The sequence below is a fragment of the Ctenocephalides felis genome, unplaced genomic scaffold, assembly GCF_003426905.1.
Source record: "Ctenocephalides felis isolate EL2017-DRISC unplaced genomic scaffold, ASM342690v1 CF-g0.4_SCAFFOLD_01492, whole genome shotgun sequence".
Taxonomy (NCBI): Eukaryota; Metazoa; Arthropoda; class Insecta; order Siphonaptera; family Pulicidae; genus Ctenocephalides; species Ctenocephalides felis.
The window spans coordinates 5,607,950-5,625,935 of NW_020537646.1; positions in this window are offsets into that span (position 1 = coordinate 5,607,950).

Here is a 17,986-nt window from a genome sequence, read left to right on the forward strand (position 1 = left end):
ATCGCTTTCTATCGCGACGAGTTAGTACCTACCTCATGCCAGGCATGGATTAAAATATTCTACTTTCAACAGTGCCGATAAATGTATAAATACTATGATTATTATTTATATGGATTAAAATATGTTACTTTCAGCAATGTCAGATACATGTATAAATACTATGATTATTATTTATATAAGTAATTTTAATTAGATTTAATTAAAGGCAAGCGAACTGTCTTACCTGTTTGTTGATGTTGACCAGATGTAGTGCATGCTGTAAACGGCGACATGCTTTTTTGTAAATCAACCGTGCAAATCAAGCCAAAAATACATAAAAACACCAATTTCTGGCTCAAAAAACACATTTTACTTACACAATAATATAAAACCACAATGAAAAACATGCACATGCAATATTGATTCTTACATAGGCTTTGGATTGATCCTGGGCAGTTGACATCAGATGAATGGTAAACAAACTCTCATAGATACTTCAATTCACGCACAATTGAATTATATGTGAATTTGAAGTAATCTATAATATTTTGTTAGGTATAAAGATAATTTATACACTATAATTTTAATATTTTACTATTCAAACTACGTGGAGCGCACATTTTTTTACTCACTTCAATCTCGTGAAAAAACCAAAGAGTATAGTCCATGGTTTTTCACCCATTTCAACATGCACATTTTCCACACTCTTCATCTCATGAAAAAACCAAGGACGATAGTCCATTTAATACATTTAATGTACAAGTTTGTCTGTGACCTGTGTAAAGGCTTTGATCTTGCAACCAAAAAGTCCCAGGTTCTATTGCTGGTCTAGGACAGCTCGTTCTCAATCAATGAAAGTATTTAAATATGATTTCAATTGAAAATAAATTTAAGAACTAGAGCTTTAATGAAAATCTGATACGATTCTACTTGATACCAAGCAGGCCAAAGTTAGGATCAAACCGTAAACTAAGGATTGCTTGTCCACGTTCTCTGAATGCCAAAGAATTTGTTCATAAAGCCCATTTAACTCTTATGCGGTTGCTCAATTATTTCAATTACAATATTCAAAACATCTGTGCGAACACTTTCCAAAACATCCCGTTTATTATTTCTGTTCAAAGTCTAAATCTTCTGAAATTGTTCGGCATTTTGTCGTTTGCAAATTCTTTGATGTAATTGATTTTAACGGACGTCGCCGTTCATGGGAAATCGAATTAGTGAAATTTTAATACTGGGTATAAATCATTCATATGTAATATAATAATTTTTTGTAACAATTAATAATTAAAATAAATAAAATGGTCAACAAAATGTAGAAAGGATTTAAGTACCGAATAAATTCATAAAGGAAAAGTGCCAGAACAACTGATTAGAATTTTTACATACATTGTAGAGTTTGATTAGATTAAATATTAGAGCAAACATTTATATATATATATATATATATAATTATATAATAAATTATAATATTTGACATACCTAATTGCAGCATACAATTAATATCAAAATGCCTCAAATTTTCACTAAAATACCTTCAGACTTCTACTTGATTCCAAACCAAATACCTCTTGCCTCAGATCCTGAATTATAAATATCAATATATTAAAATTATGTCCAGAAATATATTCTAAATTAGTGACTAAAATATCGTCCACACTTTCAAATATTTTGTATTTAAATTTATTTCGCCATTAATCTCTATTTGTGCAAAGTCTCTGTATATTACAGTGTTAATAAATAGAAATCAAACATGGTAATCATAAACAAGTCAAAATATTGTGTATTAGAATAAATTAGATTATGGTTTGCAAAATATCTGAGTTACCTAATGGACTAATATGTTATGATTTATTTCGACTGCCACATTCGTTATCACACCTTAAAGAATATATAGACTTATACAAAAACTTGTATAATACATTGATTTTTGTGTACACCATGTGGTCCACAAAATTCAAAAATTCTAATTTTTGCGTGTTTGTAGTCGTTTTTACCAATGTGGGAATTCCCTATCATCTCCAAACAATGAGACGATTTGCTTATAATTAAATGAATTTCAAATACCAATTTTATTTTATAGATATCTATAAATGCATTTTTGGATCAGACGACAATTTTTATCTCATATCCGATCAATCGATACAGGGTATAAATATTCATTAAATGTGACAAGAATTGTCATGGACAGGAAATATTCACTATTGCAGAACAATGAGCTATTAGTTTGATGCATTGGAAGATGCGAGTAATTAGAAAAGAAACTTATTTAGCACAAACTTAGTTTTTAAACATTTGATGAGAAAATTCTGATAGTAAAATGAATATTTTGAAAATGATGTCTACAATTCACTACAAGTACTACAATTCGCTACAATTGCAGTCAGTAAATGATTTTCCAATGAAGGCCCATAGGTCAATATTATTTGAAATACAATTCACTACAATATCAGTCAGTAAACGATTTTCCAATGAAGCTAAGACAGGTCCATTGGCCAATATTTTTTGAGTCTTTTTGTGACTGGCATAGAGACTGGTCGTATTAATTAAAGCACTTCTCAATAGGCCTGTAATATTTTAAACTCTCGGTTTGACTAAACCCTATCACCATGAGAAGTTTCATCAAATCCCAGAAGAGTAAACTAAGGTTCCCCTTGTTAGTACCTCATTTTGATGAATATCCATTTTTGAATTATGAGTACTGCTTCTAGCTTTAATAATTTTTTAATATTATTATCTATCAAACTTTCTATTAAGTAAACAAATTATTTTTACCTAATGAAAAATTTGACCACATCTGTCCAGAATAGGAAAGATTTTTATCTCGGACTCGCGCGGTTTGGATGAACGCCAGTCTCGACAGGTTTCGAATTAAGAACCGATTTAAATTCATTTGCTCGAACAGAGAGAAACTCGACATGAGATAATGGACAAAACAGAAGATTTATTACCTCTGAAGGCTATTTTGGTTCAATATGAGAGCCCCAATTTTTGCTATCCATTGTTTGTGCTAGTATATAGACGAGACGAAAATGGAACAGTAAACATATGTATTAGCTAATGCAAAATTACCATAAAGTTGCTATGTTACCTATTTATGAATAGATTTTATACAAGTTCTAAGAACTTATATTTACAATAATATTTAAGAAAAATTAGGACACAAAAATAATAAAGCTTTAATATAGAGATCTTCTTCATTTTCAAGATTCTGGATAATGCAAAAAATAGATATTTATACTCACTAAATAATAATGCGAATTATATGGTTATTATTTTTCATTTTTTTTAAGAAATATGCCAATTATGTAATACTTTATATAAACAATACAATCTGTATCGTGTGGCGTTAAACTTGTATAATTTGAGCATTTTTCATATGACAATGTGTTTTATGTTTTTGTTTTTGTTGTCTCCTCAACTGAACACATACATATAGGGAAAATTATTATTATTTATGAGATTATGTTTATTATTATTTAGAATTGAGTATAAAAATTTTCTTATCCTTTTCTGCATAATTTAAGAATATCTTCAAATCACAATATTAAAAGTAGTTTTAGAAATTTCATTTCTACTTTTATAAATTTTATCAAATCATTAAAATAAATATAAGTTCTGTAACGTTAAAAACCAAATTAGCAAATAATTTTTAATATAAATGCCAGTAAATACTGGAATGATATATCTATATAGAAATATTTCTAGAGATTATTCGAAAAAACTTAATTATTCAAAAAATTTACAAATCTGTGAATAAAAGATGTAGTCAACTAGTGGTGCTTGGCATCGTGCCTTAAGGTAAATTACTGGAACTTCCCGTAGCAAAAATTAGATTAAATTGGAAGAATTTAACATTTTTAATTTGAATTTTCGAATTTTTTTTACGTGTTTCATTGGATCTTCGATACCGGTAGACCTGCCTCTCTAAAAAAATTTCTGCCCCATATCTTGGAAACGATTGGACCTGCCAAAAACTAATCAGCACGTCTCCTTACCAATAAAATCTGAATGTTTTTTTACTTTTCAAGACGGTTAATCCGTGTTCTCAAAATCGTTGACGAAAAATTGTATCCGCACATACATGCACAAACACGCACACACACACATACATACATTTATTTTTTCTAAGGTATGCTAAGATGCTTGTTTTATTAAATAACTCCATTAACTAACTCCAAATAATGATTCAATAAATTTCTACTACTCTCTAGTGTTTTCAAATTTTATTTCAATACAAGTTCATTTGTATTGGTTCCAAATAATATTAGACGTATTCAATAGTCAATTATCCAAGTCTATTTTTAAAACTGAAATATCTCGTTTAATTTAAATAATTACAAAATCACGAAAAATTTCTCTTCCACGGCTATTAACAGAAACCCATCAAACCAAAACAAAGTTTCCAACTTATCTTTTATTCCGTGTATAAATATTTTGAAAGAATCTCAGGTCAAGCTGTTTTATATGCAGTTTGTAGAGACACCGTTGGTGTATCGTTAGTTCTTCTGCTTGACGTTTCTTTATCGTATTTTTTTTTTCATTTTTATTTTTGTTTTTTATTTTTTTATTTAATTTTTTTTTGTAAACGCCACATGCAGCGGCGCGGACACGAATTAAATTACTGTTTTGTGTAGATCATCAAACGTGAATAAAAAATATTTCACTTTATAAATGTTTAACACGGGGACACAAAAGCATTAGTGTGTAATGGACAGCCGTGTTCGATCGGGGCAGGGACGAATTTTTAAGGAAACGATGGATTTACATCATTTGAATAGATCATTACTGAATCTAGTAAAAATTTATCTGGATGAACTCAGAAATCTATTATCTATTTACTAAATTTGTAATGGATCATAAGGATGGCTACTTTATTTTTTATATTATAATATTATATTTTCTACATTATTTTTTATTTATTTATATTATTAATACTTGAAACTTCTTTTTTTATTAACTATTTTAAATTTTACTTAAAATATGGGTATTTTTCACTTATTAACCATTAGAGCCATTTTTTTACAGATTCGTTATTAAATTACGAATTTGTATAAAAATGGTAAGATCTCGATAGATCAGAAGTTATACAGCAACTTTTTTACTTGAGATTAATTAGCAGAAATATTAAAAATATTATATAGTTATATAGATTATATATACATGTAGATCTTAAATTCAGATAATTCCAAGTCTCTCAAATATTTTTGAACACGATTTGTGTTGGATATAATATTTTGAAACATAAATCGTTTTAACTGCTGAAATATTTCCTAAATTATTAAAATCACAAATTGTTAATTCTATATTTTAGAAAAGATTTGGAAGATTTATCAGAAATATTCAAAGATTCAATAATTTAATTTATTTTAAAACTTGCTAAAAATGTAAAATGTTTAAATATTTTAAAGATTTTTTGATATTTAAAATATTTAAACAGTTTAAAAGGCATTTTGCTTTACAATTTTGTACCAATTATCCAAATCTTATTTTTCCACTTGCAATATTATAATTTTTTATACGATTTACTGTATTTATTGATCATTATAAAACTAAATGAATAATTTTTCATATTATTTTCTAAAATCCCTAATGTCCCAAGTGTGTGATATATATTCTAATGAATAAGAATTTAGAGCAATCTTATGTTTTGCAGAATGAATCTATTAAAGAGTGAAGCGGGGTACAAAGGTCCAAATTGACTTTATATTCTTTAAACCAAAGAAACTACATTACAACATATAACACGTATCAAACAAACAACCATTGAACATTTTCAGTTAATCCTAATTATAGAAATGTGTTTCTTTACTATTTTTCTAAAAGTTGTCCTGGGTAAAAAGAAACAACCATCGGAAAAACAGGTTCAATGTCTTATTTTTCAATTTCAAAAGGAGTTTCTTTACTATTTTTCGAAAATTTATCATCTCTCCTATTCTACAGGGGGCTGGATAAAAAAGGACAGCCATCGAAAAAACAGATACAATGTCTTAGTTTTAATTTTTAAGGGATTTTACAAAATAATTGCTAATTTGCTAATTTATTTAATCAATGCTAAATAAAAATATTAGGACTCATTTTTATACCATATATGACCTTGATCTGGTATTTTGTCAGAAATACTGATCAGCAGAATAGGAATAACTATTAATATAATTTAACAACATTCAATTGTTAGATTAAAGCAAAAGTGTAAAAGGGATAGACGAAATTGCAATCTCAAACAGATCAAAGGAATAATCGAACGTGACTTGATAATTGAAAATTGGCGACATGAATTAACGTGGTTGATCTATTAGAACAAAAGCACTCGAAAAATCAATAGCTCCCATTACCCAATCGGCACCTCTTCGATATACTTTCGAATAAATATTTCCTCATCGGCAGAGACTGTCGAATTAATGAATAAATTTGAGATGTTGGCGTGTATATGTTTTCATTCATGTACGTAGCGTGTCCAATGACGGTGTTTTTCCCACGGCTGAAGACGTAAAGACGTTCCGTCTCTGCCGCACTCGCGCTCGCATTAGCATATCACTCTGCGCCTTCGACTTTACCATCGTCTTTGCCTTTGCCTTTGCCTTTGCCTTAACTTAACTTCACTCGATGTTACTCGGTTACTTCTTGTTCTTGCAGCCGAACGAGAACGAGAATATTATATTCTTATTCGTACTTTAACAATAATAAGAACATGTGTGCAATCATATTTCTGCGGGGTAATGCACTGTTTTTCTGCATTATTGTACTGGAAAAATTCTATCCAGTGAGGGAAAATTCTATCCAATGGTGCATGATATAATACCATATCATATATGTCATTAATATTACGAATCGCGAGTATTCGACAGTTCTCAGTAATGCTCGTTCACCTTGTCACTATTGCCTTTCATGGTTTGACTCTTTTTACAGGGGAAATATATGAGGACTAGCAGTCCATTATGTATAAGGTCTGAGTATAATGCAAAAGTATGCTGAACGTAGACTAATCCAAGTATTTTTATTCATTTATTTAGACAGACATTTTAAAATTTCAAAATTTCCATAATTCCATGTGATCAAAAGTCCTAGATCTCCTCCATTAAGGAGGTGCTCATATAGACCATTGCTAGGAAAGACAATAATAAAATCATTTTAATAAGCCTTTTCACCAATTTTTCTTGAGTTTCCTGGTTGGCAAATGTTTATTAATTTATTTATTATGATTTTTATTTATTTATTTAAACAGACATTTAAAAATATTACAATTTCCATGAATCCATGTGATCAGTAGTTATGTCATTCAGTGGTATTCTCCATTCAGGAGATGTACCTGTAGGATGGATCTTGTAGATACTTACCTGTGTTAGTAATGCCAATTTCAAATCATTCTAATAAGTTTTTTGACCATTTTTTTCTTGAGTTTCCTGGTTGGCAAAGGTTTATTAATTACTTTTATCTCCTGGTCTGGGTGTTGGTTTTTATATAGTAAGAGTTGCTCCTGCTCCGGATGACATTTAGGAGTGGTTTCTTCTATGTTGTTCTCCATAATTTCCAAAAAGCTGGCTTTTTAATAAACATGTGAACTCATCTATCAATTTATGTGATAACATTATTTAATACAGATTTTTTATATCTCAAAATGTAATACAAGCCAATTTTGAACTGCGCCATCTAATTGACGTGTTACAATAATTTAACGATTGAGAATCGTTGTGTATAAATATTATTTATTATATATACATATATATATATATATATATATATATATAATATTGTTTATTGAAATTGAAAGTAATACTTGCGGTTCAATTGAAAGTAATACTTGCGGTTCAATTACGCAAGAAACAAGACGTGATGAAATACATTTGAATTTGTAAAGAAAATTTGTTTTTGCGGGAATTAAGGATAATAATTTATGTAATATTATATTATTTCATATGATTATATAAAACTATCAAAATTCATAATAAATTATACCTACAACTTATGCTCAGTGATTATAGGTGATAGTAATTATAACTATCTTGAGAAAAAATAGAAGAAAAAGTTCTTATGTAGTTCGAAAATTATGAGCTTTTAAGTGCAACCAAGAGCTTTGTTGTAAATATGACCATTTTTTGGTTATCATGGTTAATTTTTATCAATTTTATTTATTTGAACTTTAGAACCGTAACCGTGAATAAAATTTCTAGGACCACAGTCAAAAATAATGACAAAATTGCAAACTTTTTGTTGAACTATAAATTTAAATATTTTAAAATCAGTCCACATTGAAAAGCGTAAAAAGAGTAAAAATTAGATTGCTTTTTGTTTCTCCTTCTCCCGTTTCAGCTTGATGTTGAGTTCTGGGACACCCTGTGTATGCACGTACAAATATAAATATGAATTTTCTCGCAACGGTATGAAAAACCACATATGATTGACGGCATATAATCAAAAACGATTAGCTTCATGAATCATACACCATTCATACATCATTTTCTCTTCTCTTCAAAATCAGGTAGGTCTGCCAAGTAAGTCTAATAATCATAATCATAATCATTTCTCTTCTTAATTTAATTAAGAATGCACAATCGTACACCTACTCTCGTCGTGATCCTTCCGGTGAATGTTTTCTGTTCACCTAACTGATTTTCTCGTCTCTTAAAAGTGTTTATGAACAACTGATTGATTATGAGCTTGAGTGATTTTAAACACTATCTTAATAAGTCTTAAGACGCCAGATAAAATAGTGTTGGGATTTAATTCTTCGGCTACTTACGATTAAAACAAACAGGGGGAAAAATAAAAAAATAAAGAAGTAATGCAAAGTGGAAAAATATCAACCATCCTAGAGACAAAACATAAGTTACTCTTTCTGGCTAAATAATAAATTCCTAGATTTATTTTTAAAAAAATGTTGATATTCATAAGTAACAATTATTCGATCTTTTAAGTCCAACCCAGAGCTTTGTTGTAAATATGACTGTTTTTCGGTTATTGTGGTTAATTTTTATTTAAATTTTAATATTTATTCAAACTTTAGAACCGTAACCGTGAATAACATTTCTAGGACCACAGTCAAAAATATTAACAAAATTGCACCACGTTTTCAAGAATTAAAACGTTAAGTTTTCACTATGATTTTAAATATTTTAAAATCGGTCGACATTGAAAAGCATTAGAAGAGTAAGTAACAATTATTCATATTTTTATTGTAATTTTTTAAAACATTGGTAAAAGAATAAATTTATAAAATCCAAATATTTTAAAACACATGACCCTTGAATTTGTAAAATAAAACAATATTTCAAATAACAAAGCATAAGGAGGTAATAATTTAAGCTTAAGGGCGCAACACTTTCTCTTCTATATTATATCAAATTGTATTTTTTTATTATTATAACAATACAATTTATTAACTCTACATCCTACAATCTCTTGTATAATTTCATAACTTCAAATTTTATAGTTTTATTGTAGAGTTTATTTATCTCGCATTCAATTGCTTCGACTGCCTTTATATAATATATAAGAGGAACTACTAAAACTTTTATTGTAGCCACATTACCTTTAATTCTCAATTGATTTATTGTCTGAGAAAGGTATAAACAGATAAATAAACAATTTATCAATATCATGTGAGAATTTATTGATGAATTATCAATATAATAAAGTATCATTATTTTAGTTGACTGTTTTATCGGCCACACATTAAAGCAAAAGAGCTTTGGAAGAACTTAGAACTTAGGATAATATTTTTATTAGAATTAATATTTATATTGATAAAAATTGATGTATTATTTGATAGTTTTATATGGTGCAAATATTAATTTTATAAACATTTTTAATTCTAGAAGATACAGTACTTTAGAGACTCTATCTCTAAGATTGAAATCAATAAAACCATACTATTATTATGTTATAACTATAATTGCTTGAACTGAAAATATACTTAATGAGGAATTTAATTCATCAATAATATTGATTATTATTCAGTAACAATAATAATTATTATACTTCATTATAATCTGTCTCAGAAATGTATTTGTGTAGCCAAAAAGTCAATTCAATGATTGCCTTCATTCCTGGTCAAATCTTGACCACTTCCCAATATAAATTGAAGGGGTTTAGAATTATTTTTGATTTTTTTATCGACTCCAAATTTTTAATCTATTCCAATTTACAATCAGTGTGAGAAGATTATTACCCAATGTAAATTTTAATAAATCTTGTTATTCTTGTTTAGTTAAATCGATTCAATACCTTAACTGTGTATAGCTCCTACGTATAGAGTGTCTGTAGCAACTATTTTTTCATTTAATACATTGTTTTTATAATATTTGTTCTTGTACAAGATACACGAGGTGTTGTATTTGTAAATAACATTATTCCATTCATCTTTTTGTCAGCTAGAAAGATGCACTTGTTTACACTGTGTATTATCACCATCATGACAGGCTCACACAGACACCGGCTGAATACGTAATGATACAATGAATTTAATGTCTCATAAAAAATGATGTAAATTTTTATGAATAATACACTGCTAGATTATGTAGAATAATTGATAAATTAAATTCTTAAAAGTATCCATTATTAGCTGACTACTTTTGCTCCCCAACTGCGATCCAAGTAGTACTTCATATTAAAGTAGTTTCATGATCCTCTATATGTTTTTGTACATGATTAGTATAATATATAAGTACAATATAATTTATAAAACTGTAACTCTAAAAAATAATTTCACTTCCATGTTATCTACAATATTTAATTAAATATGTAAATATTATTTGTTCAGTGAACGAAATTTGTTCTACAAACATTCACACGTGGTCTTCTAAAATAAAACTCTAACAAAAAATAATACATTGCATGAAAATATTTAAGCTCTAAAACAAAAGTAAATTTCACTAGATCTATGAAAAACCAAGAGTTCATAAATTTATTTTGACAATAGCAACAGCATTTTTAAATATATTACTTCAAACAATTTAATTTTCCACATTTTTGCTATGAGATGTACGTTCCAGAAGATGATATATCCTCATAACAAAGATCAACTTACAGTAATAATTTGTTTCCACAAAGTGTAGAAAATTGTAGTTCTAATTGTATGAATTTCTCTATAATTAAAAAAATTAGGTCTATAAGTGACTGAATTACTATACACGTATATCTCAAATATAGTGTATATAAAAAGAGCAGAAAGTTAGATTTTCACAATTTTTAGCTATTTCAGCTAGACATTAAACTGATTTTATTAATTAAACTTTATTCCCTTAAGTCTTGGTACTGAATTGCAGTCTTAAAATCCGTCCAAGCAATGTTTAGACTTTGCTGGACAACATTTAAGAGATTCTCTTAAACCAAAAACAACTTGTAGTGGCAGTTTGCAGTTGTAATGGTGTAAAAGCCAAAAAATCTAATTGTGTCACAACCCTATTATGGCATTTAAATCGTAAATTGAAGTCTGCAAAGGTAGATCTTGACCAATGCATGGCAGATGAATTTAACAACTCTAATATTTACCATCTGCTCTGAATGAAGTCTTTCTCCATCGTAATTGGATAAGCCTTGGTGCTGCATATTGATAAAAAAAATTTTGCATAAGATATAAGGATACAATGAACATATTGAATTTCTTGACCAAAAGTTAGATCACGACCAATCTTTGCTGCATGACAGATAGAATTAAAAAATCCTATTTTTCCTACGTTCTGAATGAAGTCTTTCTCCATTGTATTTGGATAAGCCTTGGTGCTCATAAAGTTGGTTTAAACAGAAAAACAACTCTTGGTGACCAGTTGTCAACAATGAGCATTTTAAATTTCTTTACCAAATGTTAGATCTTGACCAATTCCTGCTGCATGACACATTGAATTAAAATTTTTCTCATGTATATCTGTTCTGAAAGAAGTTTTTCTTCGTCGGAATTAGATAGTTCTTGATGTGGAAAAGCAATCACAAAATTGGTTCAACCAAAAAACTACTCATGGTAACCAGTTTCCGAAACATTCTATGGCAGACAATTATGATAGCATGAAGAAACAATAAGCATATTAAATTTCTTGAACGAACGTTAAATCTTGACCAATTTTTGCTGCATGACAGATTGAATTAAATAATTCCAATTTTTCCATCTGTTCTGAACATTGGATAGCAATCGTAAAATTGGTTCTAGCAAAAAACAAGTCATGGTGACCAGTTTCCAAAACAATCTACTGTAGACAATTATGGTGGATAAGGAAACAATGAACATATCAATTTCTTGACCAAATATTAGATCTGACCAATCTTGTGCTGCATGACGGATAAAATTAAAGGAATCCAATTTTTCCTATGTGTATCTGTTTTGAAAGAAGGTATTTCTCTATCGGAATTGGATAGTCCTTGATGCTGTATAGCCATCATAAAACTGGTTCAAGCAAAAAGCAACTCATGGTGACCACTTCCCAAACATTCTAATGCAGACATTATGATGATATAAGGACACAATTAACAATTAAATTTCTTTACCAAAAGTTAGATCTTGACCAATCTTTGCAACATGACATCTTGAATTAAAAAATCCAATTTTTCTCATGTATATCTGTTTCTGAAAGAAGTCTTTCTCCATCGAATTGGATAGTCCTTGATGGCCAGTTTCCAAACAATATACTGCAGATAATTATGATAAGGAAACAATGAACATATTTCTCGACAAACCGTTAGATCTGACCAACCTTTGCTGTTTCAATGAAACAGTTTCAATTTTCCTCCTGTATTGTCCCGAACAGAAGTATCTCCATTGTCCGTCCAACCTGGAGTTGGACGGCGTTCGACGGCGTTCGACCGATCAATTCGACGATAAAAGGGCGAACGAAGAAGAGTTAAGGGGCGCGATTTGTCATTGACAGAATTACATTGACGATAGTGATCGGCTCTATATTTGGTACGAGTCGAGATTATGTGTCGTGATTGATTCACTTTGTCACCGAATGGATGAATGAATGTGTTAAATAAGACAACCCTCGCAGATATCTGAATCGGAACATTAATCATCGACTGTGACTTACTGGATCACAGAATAAAAAAACATATTGATATGTATATAATGAATATGATTGGGTTTTATGCACGATCAACTTTTTATCGTTTTTATTGCATGAGAAATAAGGATGATTACATCTCGGGAAAAGGACAAATAAGAGAGAAAAATTTTAGGTTGTATCTTCATAATTGGCAATAAATTATTTTTGGATCGTATAAATGTATTTCTTATGTCTTCTTTACTTGAAAACTTTGAAGATTCAAATATAAATTTTTCTAAGTAAATGGAAATGATTTACTGTACAATAATATTTGTTTCTAAGGTAAATGATTGATAGATAAAAATAATTAAAGAAACGTCCTGAGCCCTAAAAGATCCACTTGCTTCATAATAATTGCGCATGATCTGAACTTAAATAGTATTTTAAATTAATCATCAGTTGTAAATTTGTCGAATATTTATTTCAATTAACTTGAATAACCGGAATATTAACTCTTCCATCACATAGATGGAATATAGATATCTTTGAATATTTCATAAAAATAAAATGGCAAAAAAACGCCATCACATCAGTGGAAAAAAGGTAAAGCCTAATTACTCTACATTCAGGGCACGGATTGTAAAGTTGGAATAGTGAAAGTTTTGTCAAAAGTACTTAAATATTGTTAATATTTTAGTTTGTTTAGTCAAAGCATTTGCTCTTATCAAAAAAAAATCCGCCACTTGACTCATTGGCCAAAATTTGACTTAATTACTTGGATGACGATGAGATTCGTTCTTCATCATGCTTAACGATAAAGAGCGGATTTTTTTGTGAATTAATCAATCTTTTCCAACTAAAATCAAGCTCAATGTTAAAAATCTACTATCGCCGTCGGCAGATTCGAATGCCAAGAAAAAGTGTTAAATCTTTCACCGGACCTCTGGGCGACGTAAACCTGATACAGAAATCAAAAAGAATTCTATGTAAACACGATTGGTCTCGTAGGCACATCTGGTGAGTCTGGAACCTGTGAAAACTCGATAGGCCGACGTACCTGTTCCAAAAGGGGTGCAAATACGCAAAGTGTTCCGAAAATAAACGGAGCAAACACACCGGACCAAAGCACCGAACGTCTCACACCGAGGTGCAACTCTTTAGGAACAAGCACCGAACATAGAGTAATAAAAATTTAAATAAGAATAACCACGAATAGATACAATTCGATTTCTTGCGTGGTGTGCATGCTAACAGAATGCTAATAGCTATTCATTTAATCCGCGCGGAAATATTCCGAGGTAAGAAGGCCACTTCTTTTCCGGACAACATTTCGTAGTAACTTAAGTCTCAATAGGAATAGTCTTAAATTCATATAATTTAAGCCTTAGATTCATATAAGCTTGTGTGTGATAAAATCTAACTAATTATACAAATTAGTTATAACTAATTAGAAATATCATTCCGGCAATTTTGATGTCGAATGAGACTCACAAGAAGAACCCTTGGTTTACACCTCTGGGATTTGGATAAATTTTCGATGGTGATAGAGTTGATAGTGAACCCGAATATCATAAAATATTATAGGCCTATGAGAAGTTGTTTAATTATAAAAATTAATTGAAGTTTTGAAAAATAGACCACGCGCAATACGTACGCACACAAGAATTTAATAAATTTATTGTTTTTTCAAGCTGATATTGATCATTTTTCTCAGGTATACTGCAGTCTAAATAAATTTAATTAATAAACCAATTTACCTCAATAAATTTAATTATTTTTATTACTACATTTATCAAAATTTCAAATTCGACCAACGATGAGACTGATATATTATTTCTTATGGTATTTTTTAATCTCTCAAGGAATTTAACTAGACACTGATAATGGGATTATTCTTAAGAGGCGAAACGTTTGAGAGAGTGTCAAAACATTATGACGAGCAACGCGCGCTTTACTCGAACCAAAAATAAACCAAAATATTTACAATTAGTCAAGGGACGAGGATTTAATTCTTTCAGTATTGGTTTAATATATATATATATATATATATAATATATATGTATATGTATGTATATATATAATACATCCCATACATACATACATGCTTGTGCCCAAGGGGAGGCACCTAAAATTGATATTTTGTCTTTAATATCATGTTAAACTATCATTTGATAATAATAATACCAATATTTTACACCTGAATGATATAAAAATATACCATAAAAACGCCAAGAAATAAAATCAAAACATAAATATATAATCTGTGTTTTTTGTCGATATATTTTACTCCTAAAAAGTAAGAAAAAATTCTCAATGTAACATCCAGTGATTCATAAATTTTTCTGAGGACCCACATCGCCCTTACACGTACTTTATCTCCAAACATCGCCATTTGATCTTATTTTTTTTTTCAATTTACTCCAAATAAAAGCCAACACTGTTCGCATCCGACAAACAGCATAAAATCAACTATCCTAACATTGTCTGAAAAATTGGCTATTCATTTCGCCATTGACTTCGCCCAGGGGTCTTTTGGCCTCATTGTCGGTGCCCAGTCAACAATATCCTGTGGTCTAGTGTACATAGATATAGGTACATAAATCTCTTACGGGTATCTTGCACCTTTTCCCGATCTGAAGGAGAACCACCTACTAAATACACCTTTGATTTTCTGCCGACTTCGGATATTTGTCGGCGAAGTAAAAATGTCACAACAGATTTTTAATGTGAGCAAGTTAAATTGTTATCTGGAAATGGTAGAAGCGTTTGCCTCTTCAGGGGTCCTTATCATCGGAGACGATTTCAGTAACCTTAGTAAATGTCTAATAAACTCACCTTATAAAGTGTATGCGATAAGTTAAATGGTTATAAAACAGTAAATAACAATTAAATCAAACATAGAAAAAGTTTGATAATATTTTACTGGGCTGAATTGAGAATTTGAATATATTCATTATAAACCGAAATTAGTTAAACAAAAGTGCTGCTGAAAAAGGTTATTTTGTTGAAACACTACGCATCAACAGCAATAATAAGATCTGCCTGAATTCATTTGAATTTTTATAAAATTAGGAATACAAACATTTATGATAACAACTAATCATTTGCCATAATCATGGTTAAAAAAATGTGGTGGTGAAAAACTGCATTTTTGATATATTGTTTACCGTGTAACATAGAACACACAAGATCGTATGGAAATAATCGATTTCTCAGTGAGAAAATATTTGCAAGACAAACACTTTTCCCATTCTGAAAGTTCGATGAACCGATTCTACTATTTCCAATTGCTTATTGTTTAATCGGAAATGGCAATAATGTTTTCACTTATTGAAACTATCGGGATGTGGGATGTTTGAGGGTTGTTAACCAGATGGTTATTGATATAGGATTTTTTCACGATTTTCATATTGTAAAGATCAATCAACGTTTTATACTTTCAATAATTCAATAGGGATTAATAAATCGATTAATCACGTGATCGATTTTTTAAGGATTTTTGGGCCCTCCCTCACCCTTGGTGATACGTGGCGATATTCAAAATTACCCTCCTCCCCCACCAAGCATGAAGTGTATTTTTAGTTACTAATAAAAATAGTAACACTCCTAATTTTTTATGAAAATGTTTGTATTTTTTTTTAAAAAAATTCAGGAAAAAAGTAAATACACGTGATATCTTACAATACCTCCTTTCCTTATGTTATATTTTGTGATTTTTTGGCACACTCGCCACTCTCCCTTAAACACCCACGTGATTAATGGACGGCCCCTAAATAGATTGTGATTTTAATTTATTAGATAATATCTATTTATATATATTATTAATTATCTTTATACATCTTTTTTCTTTGCAAACATGATATTCTTTTTTATCTTAACATGCAAAAAATCTACCTCAATCCTAGACACAGAATGGCTAGTTCATATTTGCGATTTTTTTAAATAAATGTTATTAAATTACTTTTGCTGTTGTTCTTGATGTTGAAACAATGTCGTGGCAATAAAAAAATAATAACAATAAAAGAAAAATGTAAAAATTGCAAATTTGTTTCATGTGTAGCTATGACATACATGAGTTTATGTGTAACATAATATTGTGGGATGATGGGAATATTAGATTGTTTATTGAGTGTTGCTAAAAGAAATTTGCCCCTAAAACCACTACTAGTTCCATTATAAATCCTTCGGTTTCCTCCATCTTCCTCGGTATCTCGTGATCCAGGTTACCCTGACCGGAGAACCGCCTCTCATCAGTTAGCATCTCTGGATCTCACCATCTTGAATTTTACAAGCGCCCTTATGATATTGTTATATTGTTTTTTTTGTAAGTTATTTCTATGACGGTTCATTGTCAAAACGTTTTGAAAGCGGTAACATAAAATACACGAAAGTAATTGAATCGAAGGACGGACACAAAGGGCGACGCGTTACCATTGGCGCGTGACTAAACGGCAACGGGCTCAAACAGATGTTTGCAAACTTTCTTTCAATGATATTACGGTAAAATTGTAGAATGGATAGGTAAATTCAGTTTTGAAATGATGTTTTGACTTTAGAAGTCATAAGATGTAATTGAAACACGCGTAGTATACAAGCATATTGATACTGCCTTTCCTATTTATTTACCTATTTTTCAAATTCCACTGAAACGTTGATAAAAAGTTTAAAATTAACTTGGAAATAAGGGTTTTATCATCATTAGTAACTTCCCATTGAGTAAGTGAAAATAAAAATGTTCATATATTTTTACGCTTCAAAAGTTTCCGGAACATTCTGGCATAACTTTAGAAAAATGAATGTGTATGTGTGTGTGCGTATGTATGGATACAATTTTTCGTCCATGTTTTTGGGAGCACAGATCAACCGATTTGAATGGTTCAAAAAACATTCGATTCCTATTGATAAGGACACGTGCTGATTAGTTTTTGGGCCAAGGCAGGTCTAACGTATCAAAGTACGGGGCAAAAAGTGCCAAAAATGGTAATTCCAGTTTTTAAGGAAAAGGATCGTCCGATGTCAATAATTCAAAAAAAAAA